Genomic DNA, 19,536 nt, shown 5'->3' with positions numbered 1-19,536 from the left:
GTGCACGCAGATGTCATGTATAATACATGTTGCTTTTAATCTGTAAAGCCTCATGCTGTGTAGAGAACCCCATGGGAGGATGCTACTTGCTTACAGGGCCCTGAACCAAAGCCTTGAAAATGATGTTTGCCCCAAACACAGGTTACTATACACATTGTAACCAGTACAATCTGTCATCAATAAATGTACTTAATAACTTATTGTGGAAGCTTTCCTCAGTTACAGTTCTTGGTTATTGACTGATGTTGTGTCTCTATAGCCTACTGACCTCTGTGGGACATTCAGCTTACACAGCAAATACTCCTGCAAATACTGCACAGTGAACTCTTACTCAAGTTGTTTTAAAATGGCTGTTGTAAGAGCCATTGGCCGTCATATTGCAGCAGTCATAAGAACTATGTGGCTTTGCCATGTAAGCACTTACAGATCTTCTGAGGTGGATTTTCCAGGGAGGCAGTCGTGGCCCCAAGCCTGACAGTGTTCAAGAAGAGACTGGACAATACTCTCAGACACATGGTGTGAACTGTGGGGTTGTCATATGCAGGAACAGGAGTTGAACTTGATGATCCTTGTGAGTCCCTTTCAACTCAGGACATTCCATGATTCTGTGATTCCAGAAGATGTTGAAGAATGGGCTGTCCCTATGAGTTTGTAGCCATGCCCATACCTGGCACACTCCCTGCTGACTCAGGTGTGCCTGTTCACACCACAGGCACAGCAGCGCCTTCCACTTTGTGTTCCTGGGGAAGAGGAAGCCTTATTTCCAGTTTCCAACAACTGGCTCGCTTACATGTTTGCATGTGCCTCTCAGTCTTGGTCATAGTTCTCAAGGCTCATGGCCAACAACTGGCTTTCTGGGCCTATCTGCAACTTCACAAAGTTTGTGAAGCTCCCTAGGCCCAAAGATGCCTTAGCAGGAAAAACAAACAAGCAAACAAACAAAACCAACAAACAAAACCACAAAACCCAACAAAAAACCCCAAAACAACTAACAACAACAATAACAAAACCACACACACACAAACCAAACTAAACCAAACAAGAAAAACACACAAAAAAACTTTGACAAATCATCTAAAACTGAAAAATTACAAATGGACTACTTCTGTGGTGACAGACTGAAAGCAAAGGGAGTCACACAGATCACAAAGTCCCAGGACAATGCCTACTACTCAGAAAAGTTTTAATGAGGAGAAGCAAATGCTGCACAAAGAAGCAGTCCAGTTAGTGTCCACGGCTTAGAGCTATAAAGTAGGTCACAGAATGCCTCTTGCTCAATTTCCAGATCACAATAACAAGCTAGACAGATCTGTGTGCTGTTCAGATCTTGACACTGTTATTTGATTAGGGTTTTTCTAGATTTCAGAAGACGTCTCTTTAAGCTTACAAACTAATGTAAAACTTTTGGGGGTAGGGAGAGGAGGATTCTGATTTTAAATACCAAGCTGCTCGCAGAATTTGACTGAAAACCTGAAATCTATTTCTTCAATTTAATCCTGTGGGATAGGACTGGGTGGATGTACACTAGGTCAAACTGTAGTAAGCTTTTATTCTTGCAGAAGCTGAAAGTTGCAAAGCTGTTTGTTGCAGTCATGGACATCCTCCTTGCATAAAATGAAAGACTATTTGATGCACATGCACATTGACTGAATAAAATTTTAACCTAAAATGGGGAGTATGGTTGTACTGATTAAAATATGTGCTAAAGAAGTGTCTTTCCTGCATCTTTCACCCATAACTAGGACAAATTTAAATCAAACTTTGAGGTAACAGGCATCTCCAAAATCTGGTAATAAGTGTCTTTAGCATGGAATTGCCTCTTCAAATTATACTCTCCCCTCACAGCCCCTGCTCCCCATAATCAAGAAGAGATTTGGATACCTTGTGAGATTTGGATATCTTGTGAGGTAAACAGACCATGTAAGAGCTCTTGCTGGAGACATCTGTCTTGTAAAGGAACAGTAAAGTGTTAACATCTCTCACGTACTTAAAATATTTAAAATAAGTGCTTTATATGATTTTTAAGCACTTATGCTCAAGTACGTATAAAACAGTCATGAAAGCAAGTGAATCTACTATGCTTCCACCACTACCAGCAGCAACAGAAATATGTGACTGTAATAAATTGTATGTTCCTCTGGAGTTGAAAAGGCCTTTGTGGTATTTATTTCATTCATTGTCCTGTAGAAAGAAATTAGTAAAAGAGATTGAAAAGTAAAAACAAAAGCCCAAATCCCTCCCCACTACCCACAAACTAAGCCCCGGAGCAACATACTATTAAATTTTCAGTATAAAAAGTTAACATGATTTGGTGAGTGTTGGAGTAAGAGTCCTCATGGACGAAGGTAAATATCCTGTTTTGAGAAATCGATCTGTATATTTTGTTGATTTTTATTTTTTTAAATCTCTACTAGTTATCTACCAGGGACATTGGTGCAAAGATTTAGTGATTTTTTCCTTCCTCTTGAGATGTGAATAATGTGAATAATGATCAGGCATTAATCTGATGAGCTTACTGTGAAAAGAGATCTTTGGAGTCGTAGATACCTTTCAAACTTCAGTTTAAAATAAAACAACGTGACAGAATTCAGAAAATATGAAGGATTATATCTGATTGTGTCATGGCATTTGGAGCAGCCACCAAACCAAAACAGGATTGCAGCCACCTTCTCCTTGAATATAATGCTTTGATGCTACAGAAAGCTCTGTGTCCTTCACGAGCCATACACTTCAACAGAAATGCCCAGGAGGAAGACTCCTCTCCCGAGTGCCTATGGCAAGTGAACTCCTTTGTGCATGAAAACCCAGTTTGGCAAAGCATGTCAGCATGCATGTAAGACTACTTCATTTCAGCAAAGCATTTAGGAATGTGCTTAACTTTAAATATGTACTTAGCTGAATCGTTTTGCTGAGTGGGGATTGATGGCTGAATTAAGGCATTAAACATTAATGACAGAGCTGGGAACACAAAATAGTATGTAAATCAGAATGTGCCAAGACTAGAGTGAACTGATTCAAATAAAGCAATCATTGCGTGATTAAGATCTGTTGAAATATGTGAAGCCATTAGAAAGGCTTAGGGTCTGCTGACTTTAGATGGGGGACAATCACTGACAATCACTCTGGTCCTTACGCCATCTCAAATCACACAGTTTTGGGGTGTCCGTTGGGGAGACTGGGTGAAAGTCCCTTCCACACAGTAACTGAAACACTTAAGTCTCTCTTGGTACAACATTATTTCTAGATGTTGCCCAGGGTAGTGTTGGCTACTAATCTCTTTTTGACTAGGACGAAGAATGAGGGTACCATGACAGCATTTCCAGGCATCTCCATGCTCTTTGCTTTTGTTCCTGCCACGAGTGGAAGCAGGGGCTATCTGAGCAGCTCTGTCCCTCTCGTCCTGAAGGACTCTGGTGTGAACGCTTCCCACAGGGCTCTCCGGTTGCCCTTTGTGCTCCCTGTACATGCAATGCCTTCAGGAGGGTGACTATGAGCTGAGGACTCTGGTTTCCACCATGTGCTGATGACACCTGCTCTTTATATTTCGCTCTCTCTAGACCCACTCAGGGCAGCCAAACAATTTATGCGGTGAGTCATGAAGATGGAGATATGGATAAAAGCCTATCTGTCTAGAAGTGGCTGAGGTAATGCTTGCAGGAGAAAGCAACTGCTTCATTTCTGCTTGGCAGAAGATGCTGTATTTGTTCCTTCAAGTCTAAGTGGCATTTTATTGTCCTTCCCCCATTCATTGTTTTTGTATTTTTTGTTTTGTTTTCTACATCCTGGATGTATAACTGGAGTTAACTTTCTGTTTAATAGGACATTCCGTTACTGCTGGCTGTGCTATAAACTCTGAAATAGTGATACTGGTTTTGCGTGTTACAGTCATTTGAACAGAAACAAAATATTTTTTTCTTTACAATAAAAGTAGTGGGGAGTCACACAGAAAAGCTTAATCTATCTCAGAGGCTGGTGGATCAAACAGCATCTCTGATATTAGCTCCTGTGCCTGATCTGCAGACCGCGTGCAAATGACCCTTGACTGTGTTTGTGCATCAGGACTGTTTACAGAGTCAATCAATTGGTTTTGAAGGAAGCGTGACATGAAGGGCAGCTTTGAAATATGCTTAAGGTAAAAAACAGCTATAAAAATTTTGAAAAGAGAGAAAACATCTCCCTCCTCCACCACAGAAAAACAGATTTTACTGTGAAAGAAGATAATAGTTTTTCTCTCTCTCTCTCTTTCTTTTTTTTTAAATTAAAAATGACAGGTAAAAAATGTTTTGCTTAAATAGCTAGATCAAGTAATAATTTTCTTGAAAATGTTTGTTGAAAGCTTCAGCATAATACGTTTGTCTTAATTAAATGATGGTGCAGTTAACAGTTAATCTTCTCTGAGAATTACTTTCATTATAACAAATAAAAATCCTGCCTCAATAGTTCTTTGAAGGTAAAGCATGAGTTACATGAGTGATGTAGTTTTATCTTCCCACCTTTTGAATGTCTTAGACCAAAGTGGCGCATCGAAGAAATACTGTATGCAGGTAGTGTCAGAGGTGATATGATTAAAACTGTTGTATAACTGTTCTCCAAGTTTCATATTTGCAAGTCCTATATTCCTATCATTATTTTACAAATCTTGTTTTATCCTTCAGACTAGAAAACATAGCAAGAGATAGCAAGATTTATGCATTGCTTATAGTTACCTAAATGGTATTTTCATTTAATACTTGTATCTGAGACTACCAACAAATTAGAAAACACCCTATCAGACTTAATAAGCATTACCACATAATCACTGTAGGAATAATGAAATCTGAAAGTCTCAGGACCCACCTGAGTTGTTCAGACCCACCAGGCTCCCTCTTTGAGCAGGGAGATGGACTAGACAACCTCCAGACATCCCTGGCAACCTAATTTATTCCATGATTGTTGCATGGTCTCTTTCTTAGTTACATCTGAAGCATCCATGACTTGCCTATGTTTGGCTTTTGTTCAAATAAGTAGAGCATTGATTTATGCTGCTAGCAGTAGCATTGCTGTAGCTGCAGTAAAGATATAGCCAAGACAAACTTTATAAAGAGAAATAGTATATTTTTCTTAGGCCAGTTGGTGCAGCTGGGATAGATATAGATGTTGTGGGCCCACACAGATTGGTTTGGATCTGAAGCAAGCAGCAAACATGAAGCTGAATAAAGGTTCGGAACAATTGTTCCAGTAGAATGAGAGTTTGCTTCTTTTTCCCAGTTTTGCAAATGAGATTAGACTTACATGGTTTAGGATGAAAAGATGTCTTCTATATTAATTTATACTCTCTGTTTCCATTTGAATAAATTGCAAAGTCAGCCTCTGTGAAACATTTGATATGAAACCTCCTTTGAGCAGCTTGCATGGTTATGCATATGTATGGTGTGAACTGTGGGGTAGTCACATGCAGGGACAGGAGATGGACTCAATGATCCTTGTGAGTCCCTTCCAACAAAGGACACTCAGTTATGACATATTCAGTTACTCTGACCCCATAGGTTCTTGCTGACATGAAGGACCTCTAGGGGGGTTGGAGTACGAGCAGCCATGGTGAGTCTCTGATTTGGTCAACATCCTTGATTTATGGTCCTGATTTGCGATCTTGGTCTTGAACTGCACTCCATTACTTACAAATGCATTCCCTACTGCTAAGCATTCCTCAGATGACTTATATAAAACGTTTCCACTATTGCAAACTTCTTGTTTCGACTGTGTGCTGTTTGTAACATGGGACTGGCCCTCAGGTTGGTATTGTTGGAGTTTTACGTGAGCACGGACTAGAGCTGAGTGAATACATACCCTAATATTAATTTGTATTCAAAAAGGAACTTATTTTAACAGTGGTTGCAATCCTTTCATATTTATTTTCTATTAATATGTGATCATGCAAGCTTTACTAGCATAATACTTGTCTGTGAAAATTCCCATGTGACATACTCATGGGAAGAAAACATTTAATTCAAACGTTGGGTCACCGAAAGGCAGTTCAGGATTTTCAATTGACTTTGTTTTGATTACTTATTCAAATTAAATGTTATGATCCTCATGGATAAAGCAAAGCAAAACTTGGCAATATTAGAGTCAGTGGGCTGATTAACATTCACACTTGTGAATTTAAAAAACTATCAATATAGATCAAAAGATGTATTGGGCATAAATTAACATTACTTGATTTACTGCAGAAGATACATTCCCAGTTGAAAATTTCAATGTGGGCTATAGAATTCATGAATGAGATTATCTGCAGACCTACAGTTATTCACTGAAGTAATTAATTCACCATTTTACAACAAGCACATTGCAGACATGAGCTGCAGATGTACAAGTGATTCAAGGCAAAATTTGCCAAAGAAAATCCTCTGGAAGGACCAGCGCATGTGAGTCAGAGATGCAGGATGGCGTTGCTTAGCTACTAAGCCGGAGTCCACCTGGAGAGCACAGTGTCTCTGCAATTCAGAACGTAGAGATGGGTTTTGCCCTTTACTTTTGAATGATGCTAGCGCTGAATGTTAAAATCTAATGTGGAACCGGGCAACTTTAACAAACAGCCACTCTGCTCTGGCAGCCTCATCGCGACTGCAGCCAGGGGTAGTGTGACCTTTCATCACAGAAAATAGAACCATGGGAAAAATAATAGACAAAGCTTCATTTTAAGAGATACTTTAGAGAATGTATCTCATATTTTTCTCTCAAATGCACTCCTGCTGCCCTTAGATAGATAATTCACAGTGCTTTGTTATAGGTTTTAATATTTTCAATATATCCAAGGAGATTATTTTTAACACAGATTTTAAAACTTTTTAAACTAAAACAATTAAAATATTTAACCTGTAGTAGTTGAAATTCATTTTCCTTTGAAGATCAGTCTTGACAGAAACAATATTTAACAAGTTTCTGCAATTTGCCATAATTTGTTCATAAAAGAAAATATACTTTCTACTGCTGTTTCTGAGTTTAGACCAGACTTAGTAACTTCCAGAAGATGTGAAAATGGGAAAAAGCTAGGATGTGGGGATGGCACATCAGACTAATCTTCATAAAATCTTTCTGGGAATGTGAGATGGGTCTTCAGAATTTCTCAGTCTACAGTATTCCTCGTGAGTGTGACAGAGGTTTAGCCTTGCAGCGTGTTTCTAACCTGCAGTAATGCTTACTGTTTCCCCCAAAGGTGGCCTTTTTCTTTTGAGAAAATAAATGAATCATGTTTGCTGAGATAAAGATGTGGGGATAAATATTTAAGAGCAAACACATACCACTGATTAATTTTTTTTTCTGTTTTACTGAAATGAGTTTTTACACAACTACACTTGTGACCTAATAATTTCTCTTGTTACTTGTAATAATTTACCTTTTTGTAAATAAAAAAAAAAATGTTTTAAGCCTCAATCTATTAAAAAAATTGTTTTGAATTTAAAATTTTTAAGTTGAAACTTTTAGAACTTGTTATAACAAACTTTTAGGATACAGTGGAAGACAAGTCACGCCTCTTCATCATCTTCATATTCATCAGCTTTAACAACCTTAAAATTGCAAATGGCGAATCCTAACCTGCTGCACAAAAGAAACCTATTTTTCCAAACATGCTGTATAAAAAAGAAAACCTCGACAACATTTAATGATTTTTTCACTTTTAAGATACAGAGGCCAGTATCTTGTGCATACACGCCTCAAAGTTTCAGTGCATTCAAATCTGATAAAATGAAATCTATCTGGTAATTCTGAAATGTTTTTGACACATAAGGAAAATCAGTTAGAAAAACCTCAGCTATACAGCTTTCAAGATGAAATGATAATTTATCCATGAAGTTCTTTTCTATGTTATGCAGTAAGTTCAGTAATTACTCATCCATTAGAGTTTCCTGTTATTGGATAGTATAGCCTCTGAATTAAAATTCATAAACTATGTTATATTTTAAAAATTCAAATATTCAATTTTGGTATATATATAAAATTTTCAAATATTTATAATGTATTTTCACTGCCATCTTGAAAATAATCAAGTAGACAATTATTCCCCTTTCAACTGTGCAGCAATGTTAGAATCATAAATCTTTTCCATCATTTGAAGCCTTAGAGGCCACAGAGAAAAATGTTTTTAAATCAAATCTTAAACTGTTTTCTTAATTGGAAGAGATGCTAACATATTATTGGGAGTGAAAAAGATTTTGTTTTGGAAGTGATACAATTTTAACTATGATTGACTCTTGGAAAACAGCATGATTTAATTTGTTATCATAGTCAAGTGATCTATATGAACGACTTCAGATAATCTTATAGGATAATTTTTCATGCTTCTGCAGCTGTCATCTTGTCATTTTATATTTTTCATATTTCTTAGCTACAAAACAAATTTCAAACATTTTCTTCGCAGAAATTACCCTGGAACTATTTTATCACTCACACTGTTTAGAGGCATTAGTGTATTTAAGGATTCAAATAGTTAATAAACTTCTGCATAAACTGCAGTAGGCATGGCATTGATCTATGCACAGTCATCTCTTCACAAATTCCAGAAAGCACAGAACGTCTTTTTTTTAGATGTTGCATCTTAATGGCAGGTTACCATCACAGTTATGGCCATGGTCTATGTAGAAATGTAGCTCAATCAGTAAAAATATGTAACTAAGAAGTAGGGCCAACCTTACTGTGACATTACTTGCCTACACAGCACTTGTTTCATACCTAAAACTCAGATGCTGTTTTCCACACAGCTAATATTGTATTTACCCACGTGAAATGCATGGGAAGGACCTCTACCCATAACCTGACTCCCTACTGACACGAGACCTGGAAGGACGCACCAGGCATCAGCATCCTCTTGTTTTCTTCCCCACTGAGTGGAGAGGAAGAGGAGAGACTGCCCAGGAGTTGTGGACTCCAGCAGCTGAACCATTAAGGGACCATGAAGTGCCTTGCAACTGAGCCTCAGCTGCTCCAGAGAGGGGAATATCCACAAGTTTTTCCTTCTCTGACCTTTGGTTGACTCTCACGCGTTCTTTAATTTTAATTTTAATTGGAAGACATGGTGAAGGGAAATATCCACCCAGTTTTTCTGAGGGAATCTCCCATCTCTGAAACCATCAACTACACCTTGCCATTCAAATGATTTTTTCCCGCTCTTTCCCATTCCATCTTGGGGCTGTCCTCCTTCATTTACAGTTCCCAGCACACAAGCAGTGTAATGCAACAAAACCAAATCAAGACGAAACCTCCTTTCCCACAGATTGCTGAAACCTGGCTAGGAACATGATTAGGGGTCTGGAGCATCTTTCTTATGAGGAGAGACTGAGTGAGCTGGGTCTGTTCAGTCTGGAGAAAAGAAGGCTGAGAGGGGATCTCATCAATGTTTATAAATATCTCAAGGGTGGGTGTCAAGAGGATGGGACCAGACTCCTTTCAGTGGTGCCCAACAATAGGATGAGGGGCAACAGGCACAGACTGAAGCACAGGAGGTTCCATCTGAATATGAGGAACTTCTTTACTCTGAGGGTGCCAGAGCACTGGAACAGGCTGCCCAGAGAGGTTGTGGACTCACCTTCTCTGGAGACATTCAAACCCCACCTGGACAGATTCCTGTGTGATCTACTCTGGCGAGCCTGATTTAGCAGGTGGGCTGGACTAGATGATCTCCAGAGGTCCCTTACAACCCCAACCATTCTGTGATTCTGTGAATTACCAAGAACCTCCAGTAAGCGTTCTCCTGAGCAACTCCTGTAAACAGTGGGCTACTCTGCTCAGTCGAGACACTGAAACAGCACAATAAAACAAACCAGAATCCATTGGCAAAGTTTTGTAGAGTTATTCCTTATACATCGTCTCCTTACCTGGGTTAAAATTGCACATGCAATGGCTGGAGTAATGTCATATTTTAACAGGAAAAAAAAAAAACAAAAGCAAAAACAAACTACACCACAACTACAGCTCTTATTTCCAGTGAGCGATGTAGCACAGTCTTAGAACTGCATAAAAATACTTTTTAAAAAAATGTTGTGATTAATTATTATTGAAATGCTAAGTTTCTTTGGGACTAATTCTATTCTGAAAATGTGATTTAAGCTAGAGTTACTGTGCTTAGTGTTACTCTGCATAGGTTTGATTGATTGATTCAGTTCTCTTCTTGCTCATGCAAAAATCAATGCAGTAATACATGACTCTCAAATTAGAGAGTGGATTATCACCTTCAGGGAGAAATCAAAGGAATTAGGAAGAACCTCAAATAAAGGATGCATGAACACATTAATGACAGAGAGGTTAATATTCAGTCTGCTAGTTTGAAAGAAAGGAAGATCATTTGAGCATGCGTATGACAAAGCTCTTTCAGTCTCCTGAAGCCAAATTTGTTAACTATTAGTGCACGCTAAAAACCCTTAGCTCTTTGATAAAAGGTTGGGAAATGAGATGTGCATGGTTAAATCTAAGATAATTTTTCATTATTAGTAATATTATTAAATGAGGTATTTTGCCCTGTCTGCTTTTGTTGAGTAGGTACCCGCTCATGTTCTGCCAGTTAATCCTGTTCTTTCATGTATTTTAATTATAAAATACCTAATAATATGGATGACTGCTTCTAATAAATTAAAAATATCTGGATAAATAGAGACGTGGTGTTGTCTGTTAGATGCAATATCCAGGTTTGTTTAAAAACAAGAAAGTCTTCTTGAGCACTTGAAATAGAAAGGCCTTTCTGCAGCTTAACACAGATGTAAAAGACTTGCTCTCAACTCTAACAGAGAGGCTTGAAGCATAAGGACCTGGAAAGTTTTGTTAAATTGCAGAAATAATCAGCGCACACAACATCCAATACTGTCTGAACCCTCTTTATAAATGCGGTTGCTAATTCTACATGTGACAGTGAGGAGCATTTTGCGGGCTTGTGAGATTTTTACATTTTCAGCCTAGTGTGGTTTAATCACAAGCTTTGTAGCTCAGAGAAAAACAACCTATTTGTACATTTTCCCAAAAGGAATGGTCCATGTGCCTCTGAAGCAGAGAGGATAAAATGCCTGTGCCGTGGCCATTTTCAACGCTTGCCCCATCAGGGGTGCTGCTAGTCATCCTGCAAGGCCAACGTGGCTTTTAACCACAGCCCCTTATGCTAACTTCTGATCATCTGAAACTGGGACCTGTCCTGTTTTTTTTTTAATCAGGTCCTTATAAGTGTCCTTTTGTTAGTACACAGAACTCAGCAACTCTTAGAGACTGGGTTTAGCCACTGTTTTATGAGTGAGATCACAGCAAGATTTGGATTGTTTCATGTATGAGCCCATACGGAAACGGAACTCTTTGGAAAGCCTCATCTTCTTTATTTAAGTGTGATTTTATCGTTTGACATCAGCGTAATGTTTCTGGGGACTTCACCATGGGTGTAAGTACTGAGCTGAGGATCAAAAAAGGATCAGGAGAAAATGTACTACAGTAACCCCTTATTAATGAACAAATGTATACTCATGCATACTCCAGCTATCTGCTTTGATATCCAAATACAATAGAGCTATAGACTATGCTCAGAATTTGACCTTCAGCATCTTATTGCCAGGGCATTTATTCTTCAACTGGTTTCTTTAGTCTTAAATAGTTTTTCTAATCTGTTCTAAGTAGTGAAGAAGCCTGGTAACCCCCGCTGTGCTGGAGGAGATCGTCCACTCTTATGATGGTAGAAGACTGACAAACTTGAGCCCAACACTAACAAATTCTGCCAATCTTTCTTCATTAGCATAATCCAAGCTTTACTAAACAGCTTTAGTGACAGGATAATGTTTACTTCTGTCTGTCAAGGCCTCCTTTTTGATGGAGATACAGGAGGTATCTCAATAAAATCTAGCCCTTCTTGGTCATGAAATATGTGAAGCACAGATTGCACAGCTCAAAGTATAACAATTTGTGGACAGAACTACTCCTGGAAAAGCCATCTTCTGCATGTCCCTATCTGCCATTTATATCACTGTTTGTATTTTATACTATGAAATATATCTTTCTGCATGGTGGTTATAGTTCAAAGATTATTTGAAGGCGATGACACTTGACTGCCATTTTGCTTGCTCAAGCCTTTGGAGTTCTTGAAAAGGTTTATGTTTTTTTGGCTCTGTTTGTCCCTCATGTTTATATGCATCAAATTGGCTGATTAAAGTAACTAGTATGGAGGAATCAGCATCCTAAAACCAGTATTTCAGCTACATTTGTGGCTTCAGTCAACATTTGTCTTTTGAGACCATGGAGGAAAAATACACAATACAAACTAAAAAATCAAGAGGCAGGAAGTATGTGCTTCTTTGGTCAAAAATTATGCTGGCCTTTATTCCTTTACTACATATTCAAAGCCCATCTACCTACAGAACAAGATACTACAGCTTTCAGTAAAGGAAATTAATTCAGCAAACATGACACCCTGATGACTTTACGATCAGTTCTCAGAACTGCCCCTTCTCCTTTAATAGTAAGGATGAGGATGTATTTTGGTAGTCTCCATAGGACTGGGCCAGATATGCAGGGTTTTAGAAAGAGAAAACAGCACTTTCCTTTTAGGTAACAATCTAAAACTGTTTCCACATCTCTGAATGGGTTCTTCTTCCTGCAGCAAACAATTTTCAGATTTTAAGTAGTTAAATTTGCTTGTGACTTCTGGTCACATGTGCATGGATGCATGCAGGACCACATGTGAAAAAAGTTTTGTCACCACACTTTAACATCACAAGTATTTGAATATGGATCTGAATATCCAGGGTCTAAATCAGAGAGGTTGCTACTGCTTGTGCAGAAAGGCAGTTAACATCATGTTCTTACCTCCTTTTAATCCACAGAAAGGCTGCTGGATACTGGAGGTCTGCTGACTTCTGTCTGCCTGAGCCCTGCTCGGAACACCGACCGCTGCTAAGGTCAGCTCTCCACCTGGGTAGGGCTGCTGTGCAGTCACCTACAGCAGATGAGGGATGAGAGGAACAACTCGGCTTACTAAAATCACTCTTCGCGCTTTGAGCATTCTTATGTCAAGCTCACAAGACCCAAAGTGATAACCATAAATGTTTCTAAACATGAATGTTTCCAAAATCTAGGCTTTCATAAACACCAAAGCACAGGCTGCATGGGCACCCACTGTGCTCTTCAGGGTGTTTTATTGAAAGAGCCGTTTGGTAGTCATGGGTTTCCCAGCCACCCACTGAACATCATGACAACTGTAGCATGAGTGACATGTTTTCTGTCCTGTCCCTTCCCCAAGGTGAAAGTTACATGTGCAGTGCACTACTTTGTTTTGGCAGAAGTTCTGTTTTAAATCCATGTGCCACTGTTTGTGTACAGTAGACAAAGTGAGGCTTAAAGCAGAGGTCTTGCACTTGGCACAAAAGATCCAGGCTTGTAGTGGTCATAGTTTCCAGGAGAGTTCATTTCCAATAGGGTGAGGTTTGTCATTATGGGAAGTTCTCTTTCAAGTGAGGAGCAAAGCTGATTGTCACAGTCTTCACATAGGATCTTTAAGTGAATTCGGGACGCAGGCCACTGAGTGCTTTGGCAACAAGAGACTTGGGCTGGACTCAGCACTGCATGAAAACACTAAAATAGGGTACTTGTCCTAGTCTGTGCTGGTGAAAAGGAGAATTGCAGCCTTCTGTACTTGCTGGAATTTCCCAAGGGCTCATGACTTCTTGCTCATATACATGGCATTGCTTTAGTCTAGACAAGAGTTGACAAAAACTTGTATAATGGGGCACAAGTCATCATCTGCCAGAATAGGGAGGAAGTGTCCTGAAACTGGGGTGTGTTAGGAAGCAAGAGCTTGGCATCTGTCAAGAGCCCCTGGAGCTCCTGCAAGCGGCTGACCCAGTGTGCCAGTTGTGGTTTGGTAACTTCAACCAAAGACTAGAAAGTTCCTAGAGTTCTTGCATTCACACAATAGTGTAACATCTTTCTGTTGTAGGACTCGTAGCTATCTCCACCTGTGTGCTGGTTTGGACTGGTATAGAAGTATTTTCATTATAGAAGCTGTTAATAGTACGGGGTTATGTTTTGGGTTTGTGCTGCAAACAGTGTTTATAACACAGGGATGCTTTAGCTACTGCTGAGCAGGGCTTGCACAGCATCAAGGCCTTTTCTCTTTCTCATATCACTCCACCAGCAAGGAGACTGGGGGTGAACAAGGAACTGGGAGGAGACACAGCTAGGATAGCTGACCTGAACTGACCAAAGGGATATTCCACACCATATAATGTCATGCTCAGTACATAAATCTGGGGGAAGAAGAAGGAAAAGAGGGGACTTTTGGAATGATGGCATTTGTCTTCCCAAGTAACCATTATACACAGTGGAGCCCAGCTTTCCTGGAGGTGGCTGAACACCTGCCTGCTCATGGCCAGTAGTGAATGAATCCCTTGTTTTGCTTTGCTTGCATGTGTGGCTTTTGCTTTACCTATTAAACTGTTTTTATATGAACCCATGAGTTTTCTCACTTTTATCCTTCCAGTTCCCTCCCATCCCACCAGGGGATAGTGAGCGAGTGGCTGTGTGGGGCTTAGTGGCTGGCTGGGGTTAAATCACAACAATCTGCTTTTCTCAAGACTCAGAATTAGCTGATGGCAATGATACTGTTGTAGAGAGTTAGAATTAAATGGGCTGTTGACATACAAGTCCAATATGGTGGTATCCACATATGGAGCTTTATAAAGGTGTGAAGGGCACTGTTTTTCAGGGGAACAAAAAAAAATGGAGGGCTGAATGACAGAAGTGTGTTTCACACCAATAAGCAGTTGATGCACCTTGTGGGGAACAGCTGACACTATTTTGGTGCAGCCAGGACTCTTGCTACTTCCCTAAGATAGAGTAAGAGCATCTCATTGCTGACAGTATCAGCACAGACTCCTGGAGGAGGGGAGTGGATGTCTGCTCAAAAACCACTGATGGAAACCGATATGTGTAAGTTGGTGCGACCAGCCTGTGACTCTTGTGAACAGCCTGACACCGTTCCCATGCAGGGCTATATCATATGACAGACTTCAAGGCTATGCCAACGTAAGGTTGCTGAGTAATTGAATTCTCAGCTGCAGGAGAAATGCTGCTTACTGGGGCTTCTTAGGTTAGACTGACTTAAAATCAAAACTGTTTCAATCCTATGTCTTGTCCTGAATCCAGATTGGGACACAGTTAGGATCCAGCTTCTATTAGATGAGCCTGTAGATGGCTTCTGACTAACTTCTTTAATTCATTCAGGTGTTAAAATCTTGATGCTCAGCATTAGCTGGATAGAACTTATGTTCTCAGAGCTGACGATGCTACTATGTGCTTGAACGGCACTGGCAAGATTTCTTCTCCAATATTGCATTGCGAGATCTGGTCAGTACTGCCAGTTCTCCTTCACCCATGAGAAGAAGAGACAGGGAGAAGAACAAAAGCTACCAGGTTTCACAGCTGCTTCCAGTAGGGCTGGTGATGTGCAAGGCTGGCTAGAATCAGTTCCGTAGCTCCAGTACCCCAAGGAGCAGGGAAAGGGAAAAGCTGGCCTTAAAAGCAGTGACATAAAGAGAGCAAATCAGTAGGAACCATACAGTGCCTGCTACTTTGGAGTGAAAGCAAACTTCAGCAGGCTTCTTATGCCTGGGACCCGTCCTTGAGGAAAAGAGAAAAAAAAAGCATTCATACATCATATTGGACATTTTCAAGCTGGATTTGTCACTGCATCTATGAAGTGGCATGGCACTGCTTGTCAAACATGTCCCTCCCCTTCCCCACACATAAGAAATATAATGGATAAGCAATGAAAACTCATGTGGCATACAGAAAATGGATTTGTTAAGCTGCGCTTTTTGATGGAATCAAATGATTGTGTGGTTACAATATGAGGGTGTAATGAAAAGGGTAGAATGGTGGTACTGCTACACAGCCATCTTCAAAGAGAGCTTTTTCAGCTGGGATTTCAACTTCAGTCTCAACTTGTTACTTCTTTCCAAAAGGGATAACAACTAATAGCAGCACTGCAGGTTGCTGAGTGATCTTCTCCTGTGACCATCAGATGACCTTATTTTTCCTGATAGTGGTCATAAATAGCATTTACTATTAAAACACAAGACAAAAACTCTTAGATCTTTTGTTCTGTTTTGAAAGAAATCCAAGATCAAATCATGATCAAATCTAGTTAAAAGATTCTGGAATGGAGCTTTTGTGATCAGATTGTTTTGCTGCAAATTGGAAAACAATAAAAAAAGAAGTATCTTCTTTGTCAAGGGGGTTTAAAGTTACCACAATCAAAGTCAAAAAAGTCAAAACTCCCACATAATCTGAAATGACCAATAATATTTTTACAATGTAATGTCTGGTGACAAAAGTACTTCAGAAAAGTCACGTCATCACGCAAAATTAATTCGAAAGTGATTGCTTCATAATTTTTCTCTTATTCTAGATGTCAGCATCTCTCATAAATAAACAAATATGTAATTTCCTGGATGAATAGACCAAGTTCTGCCAGTTCTACAAATAGGCAGTAATTCAATAAACTAAGGATTTTTTTTAAAGAAATACAATATTTGGATGACACTGTGAAATTTGCCCCTTTGCTTCTGCCCTCACCTGTGCCACCACATTTCAGCTCACCTCTTGGGTGTGCCATCGCATGTGCTTATTTAGATCAGTGTTGCTTACTGAAATGATCCAACTCAGCCCCCAAATCACATAAGCAATTGCACTGTTGCAGAGGACAGGACACTAACCTGCAAGGAAGGGATAAGAACAAGCCCTGTGCACGTATATAATGTTGGGTAACATCCCAGCCCAGTGCACAGATGAGGTTGGTGTTCTGTGGAATTAACCCCTCTTCCTGTACAAATTAATTAGACAGTGAAAAGGACACTCACAGCTGCTGGCTCTTGGTCATGAACACTTCTCATTTGTTAGACAGTGCCTGACCCAGGGAGTTGGCCTGGGGTGACTAATGCTCTTCCAGTGGACTTGGGAGCTAGCGCAGTTGAAATCTGCTTCCCAGTAGATACTTTGCTTCAGAAGCAAAGGGAGCTGAATATAATGGGTTGCTCCATCCCAACTGGTCTTATCGACAGAGAATGGTCCTGGGTGGTGCTCATTTGTGACAATGTCTGCCTACACACTGGTTCATCCTAGCCCTGCTAGGCTTAAGCTTGGTCACTCTTCAGCATCAGGCTGAATGTGACCCTCAGTCACTGAATGCAATTGAAATGGAAGCTGCAAAATAAACAGTTCTGGGGCTAAAGAAATATTTTCTGGGCAATGTTTCTGAATTGTTTGGATGTAGCACTGCCATCTCTCTTAGTTAATATTGCTTTTTGTAACTAAACTGCTTTGCTTTGGGTAGAACTCAGAACTTGCCTGCTTGCTTAGAAAAACAAAATTGTGCTGATTTGTGGTTTTTTCCTTATGCAGGCTGCATTTGTTTGCACACAAGATGTGAGTAATGAAGGAGTCTACAAAATTCAGTTGGTGGAATTTGCAAGAAACAAAACAAACACAAAAACAGCCCATCAAGTAAAAATGGCTGATTGATTCGAAAGGCAACACAGATGGAGGTAATGGGGTTTCAAAAGAGGAATTAGAGAAGATCTGAACGGAGCCTCATAAATCTGGAGCAATTCAGCTTTGCCAAGAACTGCAGTGGGAAATCCTCATTACAGGAGATATTTCTGCGCTGTAGTCACCCACAAGAACTTTGCTAGGGCAGCCACCGGGAAAGCATGATGCGGTGGTGACGGCAAGACCCGGCGATCAGCATTCCTCAGCCCTGCCAGGCTGCGCTGCTGACTCACGCGGCGGCCTTGAGTTAGTCATTTGTTGCCAGATGCTTCGACCTGACCTTGTCGAGGTGCTGCAAACAAGGAAGCAAAACAGACTTACCTTTGGCAACTCTGGCAAACAAGTTTGATCATGTACTTCAGCTTCCCCTGTGCCACCAGACGAGCAGCATGGCCCGGGAAGAAGCTTTGGGCCGTGCCAGGACTTTTTTAGGGATGGGGCCTGTTGCATTAGCATGGCAGAGGCACTAAGAGGACAAGGTGGGCTTGACTGTCACAAAGGAAATGTGAGGACTGGTGGAAAGCTCTTTGTACATAAGAAGTTAAGAACCTGGCTGGTGGAAAGCTCTTTGTACATAGGCAGCAGAGAGGCTGGTGGCTCAGCAGATCCCATGGGAAAGACTGGTGAGAGAGGAGGATGCAGAGCCCCAGGGAGGGAGCGATAGGAATGTATGAAATAGCCTTATGCTATGCCAGCTCAGCCAAAGGACTTGTCTCCCTCTGGCTAGAGGTTCTCTGGCCTTAACTCTTCCACCAAATGGGAAAAAAAGATCACTGGTCCTAACAGTGAGCTGATAAATCTGGGAGGGCTGCAAAATTTGGCGATTCTTCTGTTTTGTTCCACTGGTTTCTCACCAGAGGGCATGTTGCATTGCTGGTCTGGGAAGGGCAGTCCTTGGTGTGACAGTCTGTCTTGGGCCAATTGCTGTGACATCCTCCTTTCTCTGCTATGGGATCACAGGTGTGGGGACCCTGCTCTGTGTTGGAAAAAGATTGTCAGGAGTTTTAGAAACGCTTCACTCAGTGTTGGGGTTTTTCCCAAACCTGGTGCCTTTCTGTAACATCTCTTATACCACCACCTCTGACCACTAACATGGGGCTGGACTAGCAGAGATTTGATTCAAAGATGACTGGCAAAGCCTAAAAGAAGAGCTGAGAACTGAGTGGCGCTTGGTCAGGCCTGCAGGATCAGGGGACAAGGAGCGGCAACCGCCCTTCTCCCTGCCCTAGCTTCAGCTCCCCTCACCTCCCAGCATGGGCTCTGGACCAAACCTTCCTGTTTCACCACAGGAGATAACTTTGTCATTAATCACAGTGCTGCATCTAGCATTTATACGGAGAAAATTCAGCTTGTGTTCCAGATTATTGAAAATCTCTTCAATCTCACCAAGTGCCAGCAGAGAGTTAATTTTTGGCTGTACCTGCCCAGATCCCATCACCAGGAATGATCCTTACCTATAAACTGTGGTGGAAGATTTTCAAGGAGGGGCAAATGAGAGGCCACACTGCAGAGTTGTAATCTGGGGTTTGGAGTCAGCCCATATCTCATACAGAGCCATATATAAGTACCATTAAAGTCAGTCTGAGAGTTCCTACTGCAGAAGGCAGCTTAGACACAAGCATGGATGACAGGCTGTGTCTTGAGTTGCCCCCCGCTCCAGCTCTCCAGGGGCTCTGTGAGGCCTGTGGAAAGCTGGAGGGGTTGGCATTGGTCTCAGCTCTGCTCTTCTGGGCTGAGGATGGTAAGCCATTGTGAGCTAGCAATATGGTCCCTATTTTCTGTTTCTGTGACCCTTCAGTGACATCCCAAAATCTTCAGGGAGTGATTCATAAAACCGCATTTACAACACATTTGCTCTGCTGGTGGGGATGTAGGAAGAAATGGCTGGAAACCTTTGTAGGCGAGGGCTAAGCCTGGCTGCGTACCCCAGGAAACACAAAAGGCTGCCCTTGTACTAACGCACAAGTCAGGCTTTATTTTACGACATAG

General features: G+C 40.7%; 1 protein-coding gene across 1 annotated transcript in view; it reads right to left on the bottom strand.

Annotated features, from left to right (window-relative positions):
* RFX8 (regulatory factor X8) overlaps nucleotides 1–19,536 on the bottom strand; it is a 73,418-nt gene that overhangs the window by 34,581 nt on the left and 19,301 nt on the right. The window lies entirely within an intron of this gene.

This window comes from Patagioenas fasciata, chromosome 1 (genome assembly GCF_037038585.1).
Source record: "Patagioenas fasciata isolate bPatFas1 chromosome 1, bPatFas1.hap1, whole genome shotgun sequence".
NCBI lineage: Eukaryota > Metazoa > Chordata > Aves > Columbiformes > Columbidae > Patagioenas > Patagioenas fasciata.
Note: the sequence above shows the minus strand (reverse complement) of the source record. Positions and strands in the feature narration are given on the sequence as shown.